This window comes from Alosa alosa, chromosome 14 (assembly GCF_017589495.1).
Source record: "Alosa alosa isolate M-15738 ecotype Scorff River chromosome 14, AALO_Geno_1.1, whole genome shotgun sequence".
Lineage (NCBI taxonomy): Eukaryota > Metazoa > Chordata > Actinopteri > Clupeiformes > Clupeidae > Alosa > Alosa alosa.
This window is the reverse complement of record NC_063202.1, coordinates 346,270-367,649: the sequence shown is the minus strand read 5'-3', so window position 1 is coordinate 367,649 and position 21,380 is coordinate 346,270. Positions and strand designations below refer to the sequence as shown.

The following is a 21,380-nucleotide window of genomic DNA, read 5'->3' as shown; positions in this document are numbered from 1 at the left end:
GATCTGGAGCTACCACAGTCCCTGCCTGCTGCAATCTGGGCTCTCGCCTACTGCAATCTGGAGCTACTGCAATCAATCTGGAGACTCTAAGCCTACTTGGAGCTCTCGCCACTGCAATCTGAGCTACTGCAATCTGAGCTACTGCAATCTGAGCTACTGCAATCTGAGCTACTGCAATCTGGAGCTACTGCAATCTGGAGCTACTGCAATCTGAGCTACTGCAATCTGGAGCTCTCGCCACTGCAATCTGAGCTACTGCAATCTGGAGCTCTCGCCACTGCAATCTGAGCTACTGCAATCTGAGCTACTGCAATCTGGAGCTACTGCAATCTGGAGCTCTCGCCTACTGCAATCTGAGCTACTGCAATCTGAGCTACTGCAATCTGGAGCTCTCGCCACTGCAATCTGAGCTACTGCAATCTGAGCTACTGCAATCTGGAGCTCTCGCCACTGCAATCTGAGCTACTGCAATCTGAGCTACTGCAATCTGAGCTACTGCAATCTGAGCTACTGCAATCTGAGCTACTGCAATCTGAGCTACTGCAATCTGGAGCTACTGCAATCTGAGCTACTGCAATCTGAGCTACTGCAATCTGGCTACCAATCTGGGCTCTCGCCTGCTGCAATCTGGAGCTCTCGCCCAATCTATCTGGAGCTCTCGCCTACTGCAATCTGGGCTCTCGCCTTGCTGCAATCTGGGCTCTAAGCCTACTGCAATCTGGAGCTACTGCAATCTGGAACTCTAAGCCTGCTACGTCTAAGATGGCTAAGCCTACTGCAATCTGGAGCTGCAATCTGGAGCGCCAGCCACGCGTAATCTGGAGCTACTGCAACCTTGAGCTCACTACTGCACCTGGAGCTACTGCAATCTGGGAGCAATCTGGAGCTCGCTTGCTGCAATCTGGGAGCTCTCGCCACTGCATTCATCTGGAGCCAGCCACTGCAATCTGGACTCTCTCCGGTAATCTGGAGCTGATTTACTGAAAATCTGGGCTCTCGCCTGCTGCAATCTGGATCTGTAATCTATCTGAGCTCGCCTACTGCAATCTGGAGGGCTCGCCTGCTGCAATCTGGAGCTTCGCCTGCCTGCTGCAATCTGGGCCTTCGCCTGCTGCAATCTGGACTCTCTACTGCACCCATCTGGCACCCATCTGTCTCTTGTTTGTCGGGCACTTTGCTGCAATCTGGAGTAAATGCTGCAATCTGGGCTTCGCCTGCTCTGGACTCTGTCTGTCTTTGTCCCACTTTGTGATTGAAGAATATTACAAATTACAAAACAACTTATCTTTTATTTATTTATTGGGAGTTATCATAGGGGCCTCACTTAGAATGAAGAGGCGCCACGGTCGATCCAAACAGACCCTTTTGTTTTTAATGAACTCGGAAGATTATGGCGCGTAAACACGATCTGACAGTGTTTTCTCCCTTTGAGGTCCCTCTGGGCCACCCAGCCTAAAAAAAAAAGAGGAACGGGACAAACAATACACTTTGTTTACCACACGATGTTTTGATTACACTCTCACCTCACTCCCACTTTGACTGCAGTAAGTGGTGGGGGGGCTCAGACACAGAGACACAAAGACAAAGAGACGATGATGATGATGATGAGTGAGGATATTAAAATTCACAAACCGACCCTGGAGCACATGTATGGAAAAAAATGCATGTGCAGTCAAACAGAACTGCACACACATAACACACACACTCTCTCTCTCTGTCTCTCTCTCTCTCTCTCTCTCTTTCTTACACACAGAGAGAGAGAGATAAAAAAGATAGAGAGAGACAAACTCGCAAAACTATTCATGATGCAATCATTTATAGCATCTCTTTGTAAAATCTGCACACAGGCATGCACACACACACATTTTTAAAATCTAGACATGATGCAATCATTAACCATATCTCTGTGCTGCTCGACCCACACACAGAATGTTATGAAGTCGCTTTTGCACAACATTAATCATAACACTTAATATTGCTCTTTAACTGTTCTACTCACACACAAACTCACACACACACACAACACACACACACACACACACATAGATACTCTCCCTCTCACACATATACTCTCTCTCTCTCTGTCTCTGTCTGTCTCTCTCTTTCTCTCTATCTCTCTCTCTCTCACACACACACACACACCACTTAAAATATTAATAACAAGAAACTGATCATCAGGATCACAAGGGAGATGAATGTACCATAGATGTTTCATATATTTATTATAGATTTATATATTAATCTATCTCCCCTCCCCTGCGCTGTACAGGACCACTAGAGCGTAATAGTAGACGCTCACATTGGAGCCCTGGATTTAATTGGGCTCTTCAGCTGCTCTGACGTGCAATTTGGAGTCCATCAAAAACCAGTTGCACATCAAACTCTCCAACTGGACAGCTCACACTGATGAAGGCACTGAATAGAGGAATGTCAACACACTCACGCTCACACTCACACTCACACTCACCACAGGCTATTTATTGTATTATAGTTAATTTTGAGGATGCCTTGTAAAAGAAGCAGGAGAGAGGAGCTAGAGTGAGAGGAAGAGTGAGCGAGAGAGAGAGAGAGAGAGAGAGAGAGAGAGAGAGAGAGAGAGAGAGACGAGGAGAAGATCATCATGGGCTCCTTGTTCCCAGGACAGATTTGGCTCCCACCTCGATTTTCTGGCTGAGTGAACCCCACTCTCTGATCTCAGGCTCCAGGGCTCCAGCTCTGCAGGTGCCTCTGTACATGGAGAGGAGGAGGGGGAGGAAGAGAGAGAGAGAGAGAGAGAGAGAGAGAGAGAAAGAGGGAGTGCCAAAGAGAGGGAACGGATGAAAGGGAAAGATGGCGGGAGGTAAGGTAAGGAGAGTGAGAGATTGGCAGAGAAAGAAAGAATGGGAGAGAGGGAGATGGAGAGAGAGGGAGATGGAGAGAGAGGGAGATGGAGAGAGAGGGAGATGGAGAGAGAGGGAGATGGAGAGAGGAAAGGTGAGGGAGGGAGGAAAAAAGAAAGAGACAGAGGAGAGGAAAGAGAGAAAAGGGAGTTGATGGAGAGAACAAAAGAAATGATGTGGATGGAGGAAAGATATTATGTTTGAGAGTGCCTGTGTGACAGGGGAAGAGGTGGTCATTTTTTGAAGATATTATGAGCGAGAGAGACTGAGAGAGAGGAGTAGTAATTGAGACTGAATTGAATGTCTCTGTAGTCTGTGAGTGCAGGACAATCAAAGAGTCAGATAAATATCCCAACAGCTGCTAAAACATATGGCAGGAGTTGCTGGTGGTCAGACAGATCGTTGGGCGCTAACGTTCCTGTGTGCTAATCATTCCACCGCTGTGATGAAGGCGACGGCAGTGCTAGGAAGAGCAATGTAGCTGTGCAGCGGACCAGCCGGTTACCACGGTTGCACTGCGACATATTTTCCACTCGCCGCCTTCGATCTGCCAAGGAGCTAGGCTCAATTGATTATCACTAAAGAGGCCGTTCATTGCTCTAAAGCAGACACCTATTCTGTCCCTCAGTGGGTGTTCGAGAGAGTGGGATGAGGAGGGGAAGTGGGGAGAGTGGATGGGTTGTGTGTGGAGGGGGTGTCTGGTAATATTTTTTACAGTCTCAAGAATCTCTGGAATATCACCCAAGGGGAGAATCAGGTGAAGCTATCCAGAGATTAGTCACGTTCCAGGTTGGAGGGCTGGTGGTAGAAAGAGAGAGAGAGAGAGAGAGAGGGAGAGAATGATGTCCTCTTATCACGTCCTGGGATCCCTGCTCTCGAGAGCCGGGGTTGCCAGTTCAAAGCCGTTCTGGGAGTTTTGATGGTTTTATCAGAGAAGATCCTCCCCCTATTGCTCTCCTCCACAGCTGCAGTCCCACTCTTCTCTTCTCTTCTCTTCTCCTCCCCCTCTCCTCCAGTCCCACTCTTCTCTTCTCCTCCCCCTCTCCAGCCTGAAAGCGTGTCTCATGCTAGAGAAGAAAGGGAGCAGTGGCACCTGGGTCATCCTCCGTTTCAACAGCTAATAGCTTCTCCATCACAGCGACGCAAGCCCTCCTAACCCGCCCAGAGGTGGGAAAGACTTGAATTTGAATAGCTGCATTAATGGCCAACCTTTTTTTTTGTAATCTTTTTGTGTCTGTGGGTGTGTGTGTGTCTCCTCATATGGGAGACTGAGTCAATGCAAAGGGGCTTTTTTTTTTTTTGGGAGGTTGGGTCAATTGTTGGAGTGCATTGTGCCCGTCAGGCTTTGTAGATGGTGCATGGCAGAGCCCTTGACTCATCTCCTGTAAGTCCTCCTGCGGTTACAGTGGGGAAATATGCTGCAGCCTGGGTGGCTTTATTACTGTAATGGCAGCAGCGGGGAGAGTCACATGCTATTTTATCTGTGGGAGAGGCGAGCTGTGGGGACTGGTGCAGAGGAACTGAACAGGCAGACAGAGAGACAGACAAGCAGAGAGACACTGAAAGGGAGAAAGACATAGAGAGACAGTTGTTTATGAGGACAAAGGGACAGAATGGGCATTTATGTGTGCAAGTGTGTGTGTGTGTGTGTGTGTGTGTGTGTGTGTGTGTGTGTGTGTGTGTGTGCGTGTGTGTGTGTGTGTGTGCAAGTGTGTGTGTGTGTGTGTGTGTGTGTGTGCAAGTGTGTGTGTGTGTGTGTGTGTGTTGTGGGTGGTGAGGGGGGCTAAAGAGGGAGGGATTTGGGGGTTTTGATTGGTAATTACGTCCATGCCCTAGTACAATGAGGCTGTGAAATCTCTCTGCACTCAATTTCTTTCCCACTCTCCTCTCTATCCCTCTATCTTTCACTCCCTCCTCTTTAATCTTACTCTGCAGCCTCTCAGACAATGAATTAATGTCTTGCTGCCCTCACCAACCCTTTACAGGTAAGCTTTAATAATGACGGCTAATAAAATTTAAAAGCAGGATCTTTTGAATTTCAAATGAGGACCCTGTGAAGAAACTAGAGTCCATCCATCGAGAGTTTGGGCAGTAGTGGGAAGGAGCTGAAATATGGTTAGCAAAGGCCTGCAGCTGTGAGGTGTTGGAGGGGGGAAGACCAGTGTTGGGGAGTTGGGGGTGCCTGACCAAACCATACATTTTAGTATCAGAAAGAGCTATTCATTTATTTGTTTTGTGCTGCAATAATACAGTTTCCATTAAAAAAAAAAGGTAACACTTTATTATAATGTGTTATACTATCAGGTACTATCATTGTACCTGCATTATGTATTTGTGGGTACCTACATATAGTTGTTACATTGTAATACTGAGTGCTTTTACAAAACTTTGCCAATTTGTTTATTTTCATCAGAGGCAAAGAGCTGACCTGAGACCTGCTGGATGGGGTAAATCTGGTCATGACAGATTTGATATACAAACCATTCTTAGCTCCAACCTGTGCTGCTACAACCTAGTTACTCTTTGATACAGTGGAATAAACCTATTAAGTGTACCAGTTAACTAGATGTACCGCATAGCGGTACAAAATATGACCGCCGCTCAGTCCTGTACATCCATTCCGCGAAAATAAATCACACTTCAATTTGTCTCCATATTTTACTCCATCCCCCACTCTTGAAACTTTTGTGTATGCTTGTTTGGCATGCCTGAGTGTGTGTGTGCGGCTGCACAGAAAGTACCCTACTGGTGCTGAAAAGGTGAATAGATTGTAGAATAGCCAAAGAAGATGTAGAATTGTTATAAAACCTTTAAAATCTCTAAACAATCACAAGTAGGGCAGTTCATCACAGTTCATCCATTGCAACTGGATTGATGAAAGGTCACTTACACCTGTAGGCTACATTGTATTTGGGAAAAGCAAAAGGTATCAGCATAATGTTATTTATTTATTTATTTTTTATGTATTTATAAACAAAAACATCTCTGTCAGTTCCATGCCGTTTTTCAACAGCTATCAAAAACAAAGGTCATTTTGGATGGATGGATTTTTTGTGAATGTTTCTTCTTCTACATAAGATTTTAGTCATCTTTAGTTCATGTAATACTTTATTGTCAATGCACAAATTAAGTAACAGTAGTCTGAAACGTTATTGTTAATGCACAAATTAAGTAACAGTAGCCTAGTCTGAAACGAAATGCTGTTTTACATCTAACCAGTGGTGCAAATAACTGACATGTCCAAATGGGCCTTGATGAAATGCGCCGCTAGACTGTTCATACACATTTTAACGGGCCAAAGTTGAAAAGCTTTTGTCCGCTATTGTTAGTGCAAATATAGGCTGATTCATGTTCCCTTGCATTGTTTAACTGAGGTCCATGGCTAGTCTGGCTTTCATCAGACCAAGCTCAATCTTTTAAGAAATCAAAAATAAATAGCGGGCAGATCAGGCTGGGTTCACCCAGCCTAGTCCATAGGCACCCGATATTGTTTAATTTTTCCGATTGAGATATACACGCCTGGCTATTCTAAATGCAAAAATGCATCAGGGAGTTATGACAAAACGGTAACTAACAAACTAGATCCTAATAGAAAGTTGTTAGCTTCCCTAAGCTACAGGTAGGATTATAAGGTAGGCCTATTGACAACATAAATTGTCAATAGGCTATGCTGGCGACACAAATAAAATCTCCTTTGAAACCAATGGCTTACGCCTTACAGTATCAAGCGGACTTAAACTGTCATATCGCGGCTAAAAGTTGTAATAACATTCACGCAGCTCCATGAGTCAAGGAAAGCGAATGAAGTAGCCACTTCTAAATGGGACCCACTACACAGTAGCTTAAGGTGTTTTGCTAAAGCAGCCATAATGAAATGAAGGTGTCATTGTTTGGATACTTCACACACCGCGTGCTTTTTAATTTCACAGACTACAACTACCAAGCTGTAATCAAAGCACATCGATTCCCCTCTCACACCCTGCACGCACTTAAAACAAAATAAACAGGCGCCTCAGTCTCACGCATGTATAGGCAAAACTGTATCAGACCGGGTGTAACGTTGGTAAATCTTCCATTGCACAGAATGATTTTGTAGCATGTGCAATAAATGACAGTCGAAAAGATACAAACAGTGCTGCTATCAATTTGCTTGGTATAACCGCATTTATAGTGTTCTACAAATGCAATCAATCAAATGCCTCCATCACTCAACCAACGCTTAACGGTAACATTACCTAGGTCCTTATTGATACAAGATTAACGTACCTGCAGTAAAACCAAGCATGTCGAGAAACATCCTTAGATTTATTTCGGCTTCAAGAAGAAATGGGAATTACACTTCATGTGAACATCGTCCTATCCTTATTAGATGTTCGCTGCGGTAAATTACAGTCCTTGTATGAAGCGTCCATTGTTTTTTCCAACCCACTTTTCAGAACCTTCAAGACCTCCACGAAGCTGTTTCGACAGCCACTGAAAGACTGGAAGGTTTACTGGTGGCTAGCACATTGAAGGTTCCTTGACTCCTAGAGTGAATAAAGCTAAATGCTAGCTTGCTTGGAGCTAGCCAAGTCTGGATGTTTCCATAGTGTAGTGGTTATCACGTTCGCCTAACACGCGAAAGGTCCCCAGTTCGAAACTGGGTGGAAACAAATTCTTATTGGGCAGCTGTGGCCCACTGGTTAGCACTCTGGACTTGTAACCGGAGGGTTGCCGGTTCGAGCCCCGACCAGTGGGCCATGGCTGAAGTGCTCTTGAGCAAGGCACCTAACCCCTCACTGCTCCCCGAGCGCCGCTGTTTTAGCGGGATTAGTGTGTGCTTTACCTCGCTGTGTGTGTTTCACTAATTCATGGATTGGGTTAAATGCAGAGACCAAATTTCCCTCACGGGATCAAAAGAGTATATATACTTAAGTCTGGTGTTGGGAGCTAGCACTCTGGGAACTAGCAGGATAGTGTTTCTCTGACATAGGAACTGTGTCCATTGGCTAATCGGCTTAACCATTCTAATGAGGAGAAATGCATGGGCTTAACCATTCTAATGAAATGCATGGGGTTAACCATTCTAATAAGGAGAAATGCATGGGCTTAACCATTCTAATGAGGAGAAATGCATGGGGTTAACCATTCTAATGAGGAGAAATGCATGGGGTTAACCATTCTAATGAAATGCATGGGGTTAACCATTCTAAAGAGGAGAAATGCATGGGCTTAACCATTCTAATGAGGAGAAATGCATGGGGTTAACCATTCTAATGAAATGCATGGGGTTAACCATTCTAATGAGGAGAAATGCATGGGCTTAACCATTCTAATGAAATGCATGGGGTTAACCATTCTAATGAGGAGAAATGCATGGGGTTAACCATTCTAATGAGGAGAAATGCATGGGGTTGGTTTGTAATGCCAATACGGTAGTTGTCTACACATTCTGCGGCAAAAAAGTCAACATGTGAATACATTTTGAATTTCCCCTTGGGGATCAATAAAGTATCTATCTATCTATCATTGTGCCAATCATGTGGTGTGTTGTGAATACATTGTGCCAATCATGTGTTATGATCTCGCCGCTGGAGCAAGGTTGGTGTCGTGAAGCCTTGCATTTCCGCCGAAATAGATGCCCAATAAGTACCCAAAACGCTTTACAATATGACCGCAGAGTGGAGTGACTTGCCTAAAAGGACTTTGGCTTAACGTCAGTTGACTCAAGAACAAGGCTAAGAGCTAGCAGGAGAGTGACCAACTGACACAGGGACTGGACCCAGCTAATTCACAACCTTGATTGGAGCTTGAAGACAAACAGTGTTTTCAGATAAACCTGAGAGAAAAATTGGACCCTACTGACAAACATTTGGGACAAACTTAGTCAAACAAATGTGATAACAGAAGTGACATGGATGGGAGACTTTGGTGAATGGAGGTAAGGTCTGATTTCAAATCTTCATTTTCCACTTATTTGATACGTATATTGTATTAATGTATTAATGACAATGAATGTAATTATGCAAAGACCACACTATATATCACTGATCAGAAGTCATACTGCACACCGCAAATATGCCAACACCTGTACCTAGAGGTATTGCAGCAGTCAATTCAACAAACTACCCAATATTCTAAACAAGTCAAAATGACCTCCACACAATTCTTGCACAGAAAACAAAAACAAGCAAAACAAGATAAACAAATGGGGAGATGATCCATCTCAGCAGGACACCGTTAGCAGCCGCCTGCACGGAATAATACACCCTGATTACCACAGCAACGCGAGAGTTAAGTGCCAAGGAGCGGCGTAATAACATCACCCCCGTCCTGTACCCCAGAATTCGATTAAATCTTTGATTTATTTATTTGTTTAGCGATGAGGCCCCCATTGTCATCATTTTTTTTTCCCTCGCAGAGTAAATAATTCAATAAAAGTTTCGAAAAAAAAACAGTCAACCCCCCCTACCCCACGCCACCACACACACACACACACACACACACCACACACAACCTTTCCCATTCTGTATTAAAATGATGTATGATGTATATGAGAGTTTTGTGCAGGGCGAGATTCTCAACAGGTTCTGCAGTCACTAGCGGCGTGTTGGATAAGCCTGAGCTCAGGGGCCTACTAGGCTCTCTCTCCCACCTCCAGAGGCCCGCGCGTGGAGACCAGAAGGGCAGCCACCTCCGCCTGTTTTCAACCCACATCTGTCTTTGCTAAGACAGGGTCACTGGGAGCTATTTCTAATCTCCTGTACTGTAGGTGTGGTGGTGGTGGTGTGTGTGTGTGTGTGTGCGTATCTGCTTATAAGAGAAATGGATTGCCACTCATTGTGGGGACGCGGGAGGGGTGAGAAGGGGCTGGGGGACTGTTCTCTGCGAGGAGTGGCTGCTCGACAATAATTGCAGGCTGACTGGTAGGTGAGAAGGAATATGACAATCTGCGATGGTAAATTGATTTTCCCTCTGCATGGTGCCAGAGCACGGACAAAGAGGGCACAGGGAGAGAGAGAGAAAGAGGGGAGGAAAGAGTGAGAGGGAGGGAGAGAGAAATGAATTACCTGCATGGTGGAAAGGAATTTTGGTGTTCAGTTGCGTAGGTTGGCATCATATCAATTTCTTTTCAAGCCCCCTGAAATATAGCATGCCAGTGTTTTAAATTATATATATATATATTATATATATATATATATATATATATATAATGTATGTCCTCATTTGGACAACAAACATGTCTGGATAAGTAAAAAAAAAAACACCATTGGCACAGCTGTCGTGGCTTAGGTATGGGGGAGATTGTACAACCAGTAAAAAACTGCTGCTGTTTGGTTTCTTTGATTATATGTAAGAGTTTATAACTCTCTCTCTCTCTTCCTCTCTCTATCTTTCTCTGCATGTCTGTCTCTCTGTATTGTGTGTGTGTCTTTAATGCTATTGTTCTGAGAAAGAATGGGAGGGTTAGGTCACTTATGAGAAAACTCCACCTGCGTCTCCCAATCAAGTGGGGCTGCTGCCAGTCTCCCTATGGCCTCTCTCTCTCTCTCTCTCTCTCTCTCTCTGAGGATGAAAGCTCTTGCTCAGAGCACCCAGAGGACTGAGGCTCAAGTGGCTGCACACAGCTGCACACAGCGGGCAGAGTTCATGCCAGTTGGATTTAGGTTTTTTAAAAAGTCCCCTCTCTCATTAGTGTTTGCTTTGTCCACCTACTCACTGTCTTGCAAATGTCGGAGAAGCTGCCTGGCCTCGGTCATTAGCACAGACTCACTACCCAGCAATATCATGTTGTTTATACCCCGCGATCCTTTATGTTTGTTAGCATGAAAAGATAGCAGCCTAGAACAACCTCACTCTCTAGACAAAAAATAATAAACAAGTCAACACTGAATTCTAATAACTGATTGTCATTCATCATCACCAATGTATGCACGTACACACACACACACACACACACACACACCACTACCAACACTGTGGGAGCCTTCTGCAGCAATAAAATAATTGTTATGCATCCAAAACACCTGATTATACTTCCTCACTGACATGCTCTTTGTGCCTAATGGTATCAGCAGTGGGGGCTTTTGTTGTTCGGCTGGCTGAATGTGACAGCGCTGTTCTAAGCCTTGACCTGAGCACAAAAGCAGAAGAGAGAGAGCATTTGATGTCCGCAGGCCTTTCAGAGACCACGTAGTGAGTCATCACTACATGAAATAATTGTTCCTTCTGATTTTAATAAGGATCAGAACATAATATCAGCTTATTACACTACGTCTCAAGCCTTGCCTCCTTTCAAACGATGATAATGATAATTGCAAAGATTACACTCTAATTGCCTTTTCTCACCCCTCCCCAATCAAACCCCCTCTCTGCACCCCCACACCACCCGTCCCCACCCCTCTCTGCACCCCCACACCACCCGTCCCCACCCCCTCTCTGCACCCCCACACCACCCCTCCCAAATCAAACCCCCTCTCTGCACCCCCACACTACCCGTCCCCACCCCCTCTCTGCACCCCCACACCACCCGTCCCCACCCCCTCTCTGCACCCCCACACCACCCGTCCCCACCCCCTCTCTGCACCCCCACACCACCCGTCCCCTCCTCTCTCTCTCTCTCTCTCTCTCTCTCTCTCTCTCTCTCTCTCTCTCTCTCTCCCTCTCCCTCTCTCTAACTCTCCCGTTCTCTCTCATTGTGATGAATTGCAACAGGTTGCATCAGCACCATGCTTAATATTCTGATATGCAAAGTGACCAATTCAAAGTGATTCAAAAATTCTCTGGATTTCTTAAATGACAGCAAAAGGAAATGCCATGACAGATGGCGCGTCCCAGACAGAAGGGGGAACGGACATGGTCAGAGTCTGGCTCTGATTTGGCATGGGTCCTTTCAAGCATCAGATAACACACTAGCCTCATATTCATTACCCCAGTCATCCTTGACGTTCTTAATGTAATGTCATTTTTTTTTTACAAAATAATGAAGGATGATGAGTTTGTATTTTTTCTCAAAAAAATAAGTCTGAACATACGGCTTCACTTCATTAGTGAAGCACGCAGAGGCTGTACCGTTACTCGACATGCTGCTTTTAGCCAAACATGTTTGAACAAATAAGCATGACATCCTTATCTGTGAAGGCCTTTTTTTCCCCCAAGCACATGAAGGTTCTCTTCAACTAAACAAGCCTGTCAAATTGGCGTGCAGCCCCCTTGAAATATTCCAGAGATGGGATGGTGTGGTGACAGCGCCTAATAAGCCCATTCATATGTATGACCTGATTAGAAAAGTACAATTAACATTCGGAGCAGTTCAAGTCTAACCTCGCTTTCATGCTTGAGTTGTCAGGCCACATTAATGCCTTTTGATATTATTCATTTTGTTCGTTATTTATTTCCACTCTTGAGAGATTCTACAGCACTGATGCAAAAGACAGATGTATGGACAGTAGAGAAATATAAGATATTTTATGATGCCTTTGGCAAATTTGCATTCCTTTTTTTAAACTTGTATCCTTAGGCTACAAGTGATGGTGGAAGCCTTGTTTAAATCTACTGAAGAGCCGTTGAACTGGGTCAAGTTGTCCTTAAGATCTACAGAGTTATTTATTATTCTTACATTTTTAATGGACTACACATATGGGCTCATTATAATGTACTAATGGACACTGTAAAGTTGAAAGCCAGCACAGCAGGAGCTGATATTCAAAGAGTGGATCTGCAGTATGCACAGAGCAGATACATTTTAGAGTATTTGGGGAGGGATTGTTGGGGATCATATGCTATTTAGATGTTAAATGTTTAGGTCTCTTCTTTGATACACAACCACACTTTTTCCAACTCGAACACTCATAGACATTCAGAGTCCCATATATACCGTACCCCACCACACCACACAGACTCTCTTTCTCTCTCTCTCCACAGATTTCAATATCCAGCTCTGTTAATTATTGGCCCAGGTGTCATGGTGGTGACAGACCTCTGGTTGATGTGTGTGTGGCTCTGGCAGCAGATGAAAATGAGCAGGGGCCTCTCAGTGATGAACCCCTTCCAGCTGCTACTGCCCCGAGTGGCATGAGGAGGCGTTTAACATGACGGATGGAGCTCCCACACCACCTCGCATTGCACTAATCTGCACGGCTGACTAGAGAGGAAGTGTGAGTGTGTATCTCAGTGTGTGTGTGTGTGTGTGGAGTGATTATGTACAGTATGTGCATTTTGTGTGGGATATTGTTTTTTTTATGCCTGACCATAAGTGTTTGTGTCCATGCGTATATGTGTGTGGACTGGAGTATGTTCTTCTTTCCTTCTCCCTACACACACGCACGCACACATACACACACACGCACTGTTTACAGCGTTGAATAATTCCAGGTGAAAAACAGTCCCAGACACAGATTGGAAAACGATTAGGTGGGAGCCGTGTCAGAAATAAAAAGGTCCGGATAGCTGGGTGACCTTTACCATGAAGCACAGAGGTCAGCTGATTCCCCACCGATCGGCCAGCTGCATCCCCAGGGCCAGAATGGCCTCTTCGCTCAATACATTCCCTATCAAGGATTCAGGATGCAGCCAGCACCACCATTCCTGAAAATGGTTGTCCATTTGGAGGCCCTGTCCATTTGGGTTATTGTACGTGTATTACATGTGAATTACTTTTTGGCCATTTTAGGAGCTTTCTCTCTCTGTGCTAGTGGTGAAGGTGACAAAGGTGATGATGTTATCAGCCATTAAAGGTCGTACCAGGGAGCCTTTAAGACTTTTTAGATTTTAGTATATTCATTTTATAATGATATTTAAAAAAAAGAAAATTGAAGAAATAAACATATATCAAAAAACATATGTTTACATGATATGTTATGACATGTTGATGATATGTTTTTTTCCTTTCAAGGAAATGCCATCGGTCTATCATCAGGTTGCTATTGCTGTCATCAGCTTTCTCATACGCAGTAGGATTCCAAGCACAGAGTGACCTTGTATAGCCTTGAATATAATCTGTCTACCTTGTAAATAAATGCTGTCTACTCTTAAAGGTCCAGTGTGTAGGAAATATTGGAAAATAAACTGTAACCATTCCAAAAATGATCACCATATGTTGTCAGAGAGTAAGGAAACACGATGAATTGAAGTAATGGCTTATTTGACAACATTACTCTAACCCGTAAAACCCATGAAAAAAAATGAGTTACGGGGCGGAATCTCTTGGAATTTTCGTTTATGTTTTGAACGATTAATTCTAGAATAGCGTATTAATAATGGGCCAGCGCGTCCTCCTATTTGGGTTGCCAAATTAGCAAAGGCCAACTGTCAACAGCTGTCAGTTGTAGTCATGAACGCCTACGAGAGGCAGGCAAATTTCCAAAATTAAAACAAGAAACAAATTAAGTGGACATCGGAGGAGCTTCCTGAGATGGTGACGTCTTCGTCAAACGAAGAATATCAAGTCTGACGCATGAGCTGGCCATATTTCTCCACAACAGGTAGCCTAGGCTAAACTTCATCTGCATCGCTAACTTCAGCTAAATATGTTACGTTGGTTAGAGAGGTATTTTTTGTTTTCACTGTTTCCGTAATGTGTAGCTGGGTCATGGTTGGAGAAACGTTAAAGCAGCTGCAGGTCAACTAACGTTAGCTAAGTCTTCATTACATCTGGCAACCCAGAAGAGGCTCGCGTCTGGTAGTCTTGAGAATGTTCACCAGTGTTTTGATTTCGGCCTGCAGAACGTTCGGTAACAATCCTACAAATCGCACCTTTAAAAAAACATTTTTTTTTTTTACAAGACAAAGCGGTGTTATCCTGATGATGAGAATAGGTCACTAGTGCGTGGTGCAGTAAGATGATCTTGCAACCACACTAAGGCTCCGTCCAAATCTATAAATATTTACACACTTATGAAGTCTGTTGCGGCAGAAGGAAACCACCTCCACACAAAAAACAACACCTGCTATCTGCTTAGATTCCACAGACATTAGTGTGTGCGTGTGTGGGGAGGGGGCAAATAATATATTGTCAGTTAGTTTATGTTTCTGTTAAATGTAGGAAATAAATAAAATAAATAGTGTAATCACATGTTCTAGCAGCAAATTTCCATGGTCAACATGATCGATTCACCACCCAGCACTGTCATCTACTACCCACAGAGTCACATGGGCTTGATGTGCACCGGTTATCCTCGTCACAGCTACCTGTGGCCATTACTGTCATTATCAAATTCAGTAAATCCAACTGCGATTACAAATTGCTGGTTTAACCTCACAGGCTGGGTTTGATAGGTGCCCTGGTAACCCTTCACTTGGATAGTTGGCCCATGAAGACCTAACAGATCATCTGTTAAGATACAAGTATGTTTGTTGTTGTTGAACAACTACTGAGCATCACCTTAACCAAATCCAAACTCTACCTAACCTTAACCATAAATCAAGACACATTCTGTTGATAATCTGAGCATAGCCTGTGGGCTGACTATACTAGTCAAGACACATTCTGTTGATAATCTGAGCATCTGTAGATAGCCTGTGGGCTGACTATACTAGTCAAGACACTTTCTGTTGATAATCTGAGCATCTGTAGATAGCCTGTGGGCTGACTATTCTAGTCAAGACACATTCTGTTGATAATCTGAACATCTGTAGATAGCATCTCTAGATAGCCTGTGGGCTGACTATACTAGTCAAGACACTTTCTGTTGATAATCTGAGCATCTGTAGATAGCCTGTGGGCTGACTATACTAGTCAAGACACATTCTGTTGATAATCTGAGCATCTGTAGATAGCATCTGTAGATAGCATCTGTAGATAGCCTGTGGGCTGACTATACTAATACTACTAGACTAGCTGTGACTAGTCCCCTTGAAAAAATGTAATCATAAATAATAACAATCACTGCTTCAAATAATACTGAATAATAACATAACAATTCTCATCTCTGTTTTTATTTCTGTCTGCACCCTTTTACCCAAACACTTCAAGCCTGCAGCTTTTATGTCTATCTGTGTTGAACTGAATCATGCACAGACACACCGCAGAATGGGTAATTAAAGGACCCTAAGAAGTTCTCTTGAAAACTTTTGTTCCAATCCAATTTTGACTTTACAAAGCTTAGGAATGTCGTCACTTGGGAAGTGTAAGCAAATTACACCCACAGTTCAAGCATAAGAAAAGGCTCATTAACCTAAATGAGAGCACTTCGCAATGCATGTCAATGTCTTTACAAAGACCATGTCTCTTTAACTCAAAAGCTATTCTTAGGGGGGGATGAGGGAATAGCCACACTACCTTTGCCTCTAACCTTTTGATGAAACCAGATCCATCAAACATTTCTTGCCTCATTATGTTCCCCTGAATATCTTGGTCTCTGAGCTTAAAGCAAACCTAAAAACACGCTGAAAGAGAATGAGCCTTGTACTCCGACTATCGGCAATTTACCATTTTTGCAAGCTAATGAGTCAGAAGTTCTGATACAAAACATCTCGTAAAAATCAAGACCAAGAAGAGGAAGACTCGAGCTCATGGCCCAGAGGGAAATTCCAAATCATAATGACATGATTCTCAAAAAAAGTACCAGATACACTTACAGTGCTAGCCTGACATGAGAAGAGAAGAATAGTATTTTTTTATAGGCTACTGTGAAGTGAACAGTACTCTCAAATGTGTGAAGGAAAACCACCAATAGAATCTTGTGGTTTCATACAGTATTTGCATTAAAAGATCACAACAGCACAGCACAGAGTTTTTACAAAAGAATTAAAATGAGATTTATGATAGATGCCGTAGTCGCAATCACCATTGTGTTCCACTTATTGCGTCCTGATTTAAGATAATTGGCAATACTGTTGCCTTAAGACCTTACTTATCAAGGCCAATTTTCAAGATAATATAAAGAAATATATCTGTATCCTCAGAAGTGTTTCTATCTTTGTAAGATGGTAAGTTGTTTGGTTTTTTTCTGTTAGTTCACTTTTTCTTTCTTTCTGTCTTTTTTAAAAATCTTTTTCTTCTCTGCATCACAATGTATTTTTATCCAACATATAATTATCAAACAGAGGAGGTCTGGTTTGAAACGTTAACATTGACATAAATATCACCTAGGTTGGTACAGCCTTTGTGCACACAGACAGGTGGAGAGACTAGTGAGGTCCAGCATAATGAAATGGACAGATGAAAGACATCTAATTCACATACATCACAAGAAAGCACTTCAAAAGACACTTCCATTCATAAGTTTCAACATATACAATCGGAGAATGCAGTGTTGATTGCACATGCAGTTAAAGGGAACAATTGATCAAAATACAGTGCTATATATATGACCGACCAGAGGTATTGGAATTGATGATGTACACCACATACAGAATGATTAAAAAAGTATGTACATTGAAAAAAAGCAATGTGGCTCTATAAGTACTGCAACTGCAACTTCAAGAACATACTCTGTCAAAACAAAATTAATTTACTGAGAAATTCCAATAGTTTTGCACAGCAGTAGCTTTGTGAAACTCCAGAAGATACCCAGGGTGCTCTCAGACGTAGGCTCTTCTCATTAGTGAGTCTGAGACGCCTGACAGCAGATCCAATATCCTCAACAGAACAAATATGTCTCTTCATTACGACTTCATCAACACCTGATACTGTAAATGACCAGAGCCTCCTGGTGCATCCAAGCACAGAGATTAAACCGCGTCTTACAGTGCATAAATCCTACCAAGTGCATTCTGGACCATTAATGAAAAAAAATAAACACACCACACGCACACATAACCCCCCCACACACACACACACACACACACACACACACACACACACAATTGCACGGTCAGGAATGATAGATTGAGAGTAAGTCCTTGAGTGGAATTTAATTAATGTACCTATTACCTCCCAGCATGGAAACAAACACAGCGGAGGATAATGTAAAGTCTGAAGTAAAATACTGTAAGTAATCTTCATTCGCCCCGCTGACAGCTATTATAAAGCTACCCTGTAGAGCTTGTTAAGCTGTCCACTGGTCAACACCGCGTTCCTGTAAACTCAGACTTAATTTAGACACTGCTCTATGGGAGCCAGATAACAGTGGAGCTAAAAGAGAGAGACTCGCGGCAACAAAGAGGTCCATATGATGCTGCAGACAATTTAAACACCATGCATGCGGGAGATGCACATCAAATGGGCCAAAATAGACTAAGACAGTTATGTACAAAAAGGAAGGATTCAGAGGGGGTCTTCCACTTTGAAAGTAGCTTTACTTTGTAGTTTGTCACAGGGGGTGATTGCTGTTGCCAGCAGGCTTGATGATGAGATCACTACTTAGCTCCCATGGACTCCTGATGTGCTGTATCTGTATTGTATTGTGTTGTATTTGAAAATTTCAGTGGCCTGGCGTAAGCAGGTCAAAGGTGAGATGCTACTGTATCTTTTAGGACCTCTGGCCTTTAAGCTTGTGCCTCAACTCAAATGCACTTCTCATACAGGCAGTGTGAATGTTGTAGTTTGTTAATATGGCTGCTGAAATAAAGATCAAAATACTCCACAGCTGTCCCATACAGTATATAAAACATATCTGATGTGCTAAACATGGGCGTAGATTTAGGGTGGGACGCTAAGGACTAGTCCTAATCAATATTTTAAGATGACAAAATTGTCCTCACCAATATTTTAGCTGATCATTCCGACAGCCAGCACAACAGTACAAAAAACATTGTCATATGATTTGCTGAAAAACAGAGGGGGAGAGGGAAGGGTTATCTGAAATGCACGCTACAGTAGGCCTACACGCACGGAAAGTGTCAAAAGGCTACTGTACTTATTTGCACCGGCAGTCAAGCGAGCGGGTGTGTCAACGACAACGGTAAGTTAGGGCTGTCTGCCAATACATAGCCTATCCCAAAAAAGGCCAAAGTAAAACATTGTGATATTCCCTTTGCCCTTCAGCATGTACATGTTTGCCCCTTTTTGTGGTTTGTAGATCAGCTTTGCCACCCCAAAAATACGAAGCTTTTTCATTGCAGTTTAGGCAAAATAATTAGCCATACAAACTGGCAACTGGTGACAAGGCTTTCAAATGCGTATTTTACTGTGTAAAATAGCATTAGCTGTTAGGATATTACCCAGGATATTGTCACAGCTAAGCTAGCTTCTGTAATCTTTCAACCAAAGTTAGGAGTCATGTTGAATAAGGGGTGTGCCGACAGGACAGTCACATAGGCTTTAAGTCACCATCACTGACTGTTAGGCTAATTGGGCTACCAATCTCGCAGTCGCAATAAACAATGGATCCGAGACATTTTCCTGTTCCTATATTCTGTTTATGTAGGCTAATTTATTTGTGAATGTAGCCTGCACAATGCAAAGAAATAAAAGATAAACTGGTGCATTTCCATACTCATAAATGAACATTGCGAGACACTTATCTCTTCTATGATCTCATCCCAGAAAGATTTTCTTTGACTTGTTAGTTTTTTTTTACATTTATTTGATCTAATGACATAGCAAACATGCTGAATTGAATCCACATATCCTTGCACTTGCGAAACTATTTTTCAGCATTCACGTTCCTCTTAAAGTGACAGGCACTCAATTAGATTTGCACACCAAATGTGATGATATAGAGTGTAGCCTAATAATTTAAATATCAATATGATGTAATCAAATGACTAAATATGTTTAGCTATTAGTAATCATGTAGATCATAACATACTATAAATAATGATCAATATAAATTTATAGTTTATATGAATTCCAAAATATGAAAAAGAAACCTATGACAACCATCACTTTCTATGTGTGTGTGTGTGGAGGGTCAATCAAATTCTATGATTACCACTGATGTGAATGATCTCACAAATCACACAAATCAAATTAAAAAAAAAATTGCAATAGTATCGAAATCGAGATTCTTCACTTGCTATTGGTATTGAAACAATAATGTTGGCATCGTGACAACAGGAGTTGTGGATGTGTCCCTACCAAAGCTGAGACCAAACCTACGCCCTTGGTGCTAAAGGCCTGAGGCCTTCGACCTGATGACGCCAGGTCATGGATGTGATGGTGTTCAAATGCCATTCTCATACTCATTTCATGGTATCATCCTTGCTTTGTGGATTGAACTGTATAATTTCTGTGTTTTTCTGAAATTGTAAACACATGCAAACAGAACAACAACACTCATTTACTGTACAGTAAGCTTTCAATGCCAAGAGAGTCACTTTTGTCTGTCACATTCACAAAAATATGTGACAAACAAACACTGGCACATCTATGTGATGCACAAACACACACTCTCTCTCACACACAATCACCCGTACTACACGTATCGCTCTCCTCACACTCTCAACCCTATTTTCAAAGAAAGAAAGAGACACACACAATCCCCCCTACATCCCCTCACAGGTATCCCCATACAGCCTCATTACTAGGCTGCCATGTTTGCCAGAGTAATGCTTGTGCACCTGAAAGAGTTGGGCTTGGGCCGTAGCGCTTCTGACTGGGCTCCCGACAGCCACACAGAACATCTGGCCCTCATGAGCTCTACGCACAATAGGGATATACCCATCCCCCCTTCATCATCACACACACACACACACACACACACACACACACACACACACAGACGTACACACTTACACTCTCACACACACACACACACATACACACTTACACTCACACACACACACACACACACACACACATACACACTTACACTCACACACACACACACACAGACGTACACACCTACATACACACATATCTACAGACACACACACACACACACACACATACACACATATCTACAGACACACACACACACACACACACACACACACACATTCACACACTCCATGGCAGCTCTATCATCATACCCAAGCCAACACAGGCCCATTATAATCAGCCGAACGTCACGTCGCATTATCAAGCTTGAAAACAGGGAGAGAGCAATGCATTTACACACTAATGAGACCTCATCCAGAACAAAAGAGAGCCGCAAGTGCAGACAGATATGGAATCCCACACGGAGATAGGGCAGAGAGAAGGGGAGAGCAAGGCTGGGTGATAGGGAGCATGTGAGCAGCCACTCTGTCCACGCAACCATGCATTAGCACTCTCCGGAGAGTCGAGGGGAAAAAAACAACAAAACAACTCAATTGCCAAAGAGCTAAGAAGTCAGTAATGCTGGTTCAGCTCCCAGTAACGCCTAGAAATACACTGATAAACAACAAATTCATTTGTAATTTGTAATTGCCGATAACACTGTCTGCTGAACGATTCTATACAAGGGCACATGGAACTATCTAAAATAACATTGCCAATGGAAATGTACAAAACTGACATTTAGGGGCAGCCGTGGCCTACTGGTTAGCACTTTGGACCTGTAACCGGAGGAGTTGCCGGTTCGAACCCCGACCAGTAGGCACGGCTGAAGTGCCCTTGAGCAAGGCACCTAACCCCTCACTGGATCAATAAGAGACCAAATGCAGAGACCAAATTTCCCTCACGGGATCAAAAGAGTATAAATATACTTATACTTA

The 21,380-nt window shown here is 43.2% G+C and overlaps 1 non-coding gene across 1 annotated transcript; it reads left to right on the top strand.

The window, feature by feature from the left end:
• Nucleotides 1–7,458: 7,458 nt before the first annotated feature.
• On the top strand, nucleotides 7,459–7,531 carry trnav-aac. Its single transcript has one exon. It is a non-coding gene; the product is annotated as a tRNA-Val (tRNA).
• The last annotated feature ends 13,849 nt before the right edge of the window (nucleotides 7,532–21,380 follow it).